Source organism: Schistocerca piceifrons, chromosome 2, assembly GCF_021461385.2.
Source record: "Schistocerca piceifrons isolate TAMUIC-IGC-003096 chromosome 2, iqSchPice1.1, whole genome shotgun sequence".
NCBI classification, from domain to species: Eukaryota; Metazoa; Arthropoda; class Insecta; order Orthoptera; family Acrididae; genus Schistocerca; species Schistocerca piceifrons.
The window spans coordinates 478,704,885-478,709,398 of NC_060139.1; the positions used below are offsets into that span (position 1 = coordinate 478,704,885).

At 44.9% G+C, this 4,514-nt stretch overlaps 1 non-coding gene across 1 annotated transcript; it reads right to left on the reverse strand.

Annotated features, from left to right (window-relative positions):
• Positions 1–1,548: 1,548 nt before the first annotated feature.
• Trnay-gua lies at positions 1,549–1,638 on the reverse strand. The gene is given in 2 exon segments: positions 1,549–1,584; positions 1,602–1,638. It is a non-coding gene; the product is annotated as a tRNA-Tyr (tRNA).
• Between the last annotated feature and the right edge of the window lie 2,876 nt (positions 1,639–4,514).

The window sequence follows — 4,514 nt, forward strand, 5'->3', positions numbered from 1 at the left end:
TCCATCTGGGTTTCTCACAAATAAGAGACGCACGTAAAATAGCCACGTTACGAGTCCACGTTCAGAAGACTGGAGTCGATGGAAAAAGTCTATTTGGTAGAGATGACCACCTTCCAGGTGGCGACCCTTTCATTTCTAAGTGATTGGATTCCACAAGAATGCCTATGGTTCCACACGACACTCTCGTTTCTAATTGGTCGGCTTGCGCAAGAATGCCTTCGGTCTCACACGACACTTTAGTTTCTAGCTGCACACAACTTTAGTGCCACACGACTCTTTTCCGCACGTGACTGACACTCTCTCTTGCTGTATTATCGCCCTGGTGTTTGCGTCTTCCATTGCGCAAGTTTGATTCATGCTGCTTCCTCTGGCAGTAAGCCAAACACCAAGTTATTTGATCAACAAGCCATACTTGGCAGCCTCCGCCGCTTATCTTGTCCCTACGTCCTGGTGGACTATTTCTTAATGTCAGCTGGCTGTTTGGCTATGGAGCCTGGACTCTTATTATGGTCACAAAAGCAAGAACAGAAATTAAAATTTTCTACGGTCAAAACACTCTGTCTCTAGTGATGTCGCTGTCGACATTAAACATAGCCTTCCTTCCCTCCTTAAAATGGAGTGCTTACGTAAAATCAGTATTGGGGAAAAAATGGTTCAAATGGCTCTGATCACTATGGGACTTAACTTCTGAGGTCATGAGTCCCCTAGAACGTAGAACTACTTAAACCTAACTACCTAAGGACATCACACACATCCATGCCCGAGGCAGGATTCGAACCTGCGACCGTAGCGGTCGCGCGGTTCCAGACTGAAGCGCCTAGAACCGCTCGGCCACTCCGGCCGCCCTGACGAGAAACGGTATCTTTATATTAACAAGAGGAAAAGAAAGGAATGGCTGAGCCCAAACAAAGCAAAAACTCGCCGAACAAAGACCTGCGTGCATCCACAAAAGATAATGTTATGCATTTGGTGGAAGAGCGACAGTGGCGTGTACTACGTACTGCTTCCCCGAGGTGTAACCTCACTGCTGATTTGTATTGCCAAGAATTGAGACGTCTTGCATACGCAGTCCAAGAATAAAGCAATGTTACTCCACAATAACGTCCGCCCGGATTCTGCTAGACTTAGAAGAAACACTATACCGGCTTTGGGTTGGGAAATCATTCTGCACCCACACTATGCACCAGATCCTCCCCTCAGATTTTTACCTTTTCCGCTGTCTATCGAACAACCTTGAACGAACGTCTTTTCTCGATGAAAATGCGCTATGAGCACGGCTCGATGAGTTCATCTCAAAACTTTGTGATTTTTACAATTGCGGAATCGAAAAGTTACCCCAGCGTTGATGAGTAAAGACTCTGCTATATGTATGTGTTGTGTTGTGTTTATAAAAATTACTGAAAAATAATACTAACTTAAGCGCCAATCTAATACTATGTGCTCATTGCACCCTTCTTAGTTTTTGCGGGGCATTCAAAATCTTTGCGGCAGTCGGGCCCATATATCCGCTCAAGGGAAAAGTCTGACAAATAGAGAAATCTAAAATATTCCTTCGGGCCGGATTTGAACCAGCGACCTATGGATATCTGCCAGAATGACCACTACAGTCCACCGCTCTACCAACTGAGCTACCGAAGGAGTGCACAGACTCCGTTCTCCTGTGGCCCACATAAGTGGCTGCCACGCCCCAGAGCCGTCACGTATTCCGGTCTTCGCGCGGGCGTCGAGTCAGCGGCGTGAGTATACAGTGCTCTTCTAGTCTTCTCTGTCACTGGGAAGCAAAGGTCGTGCGCCGGCCGCCGTTGCTGAATTACCGGCTGACATTCATTCTCCCTACCACTGCAGCGTACGTGGCCGAAGGAACAGGTTTTTCCTATTTCTGTTGACAAATGCGAGAGGAAGAGAGACTGATGTGCGAAATCTTACCTTGCAAATCTCACCTGCGCAGTCATTGCGGGAGTACCATCTGACTGTCACAAAACCATTTAAGCATTTTTTTCCTAATTTGCAGATTACAGACGTCATCCGTGAAATAAAGTTCGTTTGACATATGTTAGTTTATCTGAATACTGTATTACATTCTACGCAAAACAGATCTACCTCTAGCGAAAACGAGTCCACCACCCGTTCGCCAAGTATGTCGTGCGGCCAGCCTACTTTTTCTAGCCCAAATTGTTCTTGTAACGGGGGAAAAGTAAGAAACAGAGAAATATTACATTGTTGAAAAATTGAGGACGCTTGTGGAAGTGCAATGAAAAGGAAGTGGTAAATTACAAATTTGTCATTTCATCATTTAGTATGTTCATCAGAACCACAGAAACTGATAAATTTTCACCACACAGGCTCATATTTACTGCACAGTACGACGCTTACACAACACCAGAATTTGGTACACCAAGCACATGCCAACTGCCAGTAGTACGCAGTAAACAAATCATTAATTAAGCCCTGATCCTTAATTATAAGGGGCTATCAAAAGCTTTCTTTGAGGGCGCTGCTGCGGTGTAGCTGTAATGTCTCCGATGCCGGTATATAAGTACCGACATATAGGCAAGGGATTAATGTGGCATTCGTGTTTATGCAACGTGCATGCGAAAATGCAGAAACGTAAACAATTGCAACGTTATTACAAAATGCGTTCAAACAGGACCAACTTGCTGTTACTCTTTCTTAGGTGCTGAAGGACAAACACCGGTAGACATACTATGGAGCATGAAGCAAGCGTGTGGGGCAGCATGTCTGTCGAGAACCACCTTTGTCGATTGCTGAGCCGAGTTCCGTGCTGGTCGCGTTTCACTACAAGAGGCCGGTCGATCTGGGAGGCCAGCGATTATCCTGCCTTCAGTTCCGTAATACAGTCCTTGAAGGGTTGACAATTCCCGTCGGACGAAGACGTACAGGAGGCAATTATGGACTTCTTCAACCACCAGGACATGGTGTTTTACCAAACTTGTATCTTCAACTGGCGCGTCGGTGGTATGGTTGCCTCGGTTCACAAGGCGATTTTGCCTGATTAGAATAACAGTTCTGGACTATACGGCCTTTGAACGGAAACGTCTTGGTCGCCTTTTATATTTCAGAGAAATCTTTATTTAGTTTGAAAACGAGCCATTTGGTGCTTTTCTATTACAACCATTAGGCAGCATGTTTGCATAACTTTAAATGATTTCGCACTTTAATCAAAACAAATGGAAATCTCTTCACCAAATAATAATGAAATAGGTTTGTAACAAGGTCAGTAATTAACTGAGATGAAAAACAGTTTTTATAATTTGAAAATGTAGTTTTGAATTAAGGGGCAAATCTGTACATCGCTTTGGCGCTAAAGCACTCTACCTTTCTTTCCGAGATAGAGACTAAACAGTGACTTGCATGGAGGAAGAGAACTCCGTTTCGTCACTGTTTAAAACGATTCAAGATATTACTTACTTCCTTTTTTCTATATTTGTTCCTTTTTTAAACTGCTTTGCATAACAACGATATTTGGTTAGGTTCAACAATGGATAATTTGAATAAGTGTAAATATATAACTGAACTTTCTGGCGGATGAAAACTGTGTGCTGCACCGAGTAAAGTCAAGGTCATGAGTTCGAGTCTGTCTGGCGCCGTTTTAATCTGGCGGAAATTATATAAATGCGCACACCCCGTTGCGGAGTGAAAATTTCATTCACGAGATACATTCAATTAGCTGTTACAGGGTAATTCCAACCCAATATTACTGGGTATACTAGAACCCACTTTACCATTCTAGGTGGCGTTTTAAAGTAATTCAGCTACAGAAACCCAAACAAACAGCGCAAGCATCAGTTTGAGTCTGTAATTAATCACCCGTCTGCATTGTGCAGCACCGAAATATTTAAATTAGCTTGTTCTACACTCGCCAACGGCCTTGCCGTAGTGTTAACGCCGTTTCTCGTTTGGAGGTTAACGCTGTCGGACTCTGCTAGCGCTTGGATGGGTTACTGTCCAGGACTTCCGTGTGTGTGTTGGCAAGTGGGGTGCACTCAGCTTTTACGAGGCCAATTGAGGAGCTACTTGACTGAAAAGTAGCGGCACCAGTCACGAAAACTGACAACGTCCAGGAGAACGGTGTGCTGACCACGTGCCCCTCCTATCCGCATCCGGTGACGCCTAAGGGCTGAGGATGAAATAGCCGCCGATCGGTACCATTGAGCCCTCAAGTCTTGTTCGGACGGTGTTCGTTTTATTTTCCTTCTACTGGTAAACTGGAGCCACACAACAAGCGAAAAGCCTTTTAAGACTGTAGCTGTAACAAAACGGAACTATGTTGGTACGTGTGCTTCATCTCTAACGACCTCGCCGTCGGTTTGCTCTTAAACCGAAACATTCATTTCAAAAGATTTGGACTCTCGCTGTGCTTGTGCAGTGTCTGGGAGACGGGGCAGGGCCTAATTTCCCGCACACGCTCGCGCATCCTATCCAGCTCTTAAAAGGGATGGATCAAAGCAAAAAAACATGGGCTCGTTCGGGATTTGAACCCGGGACCTCTCGCA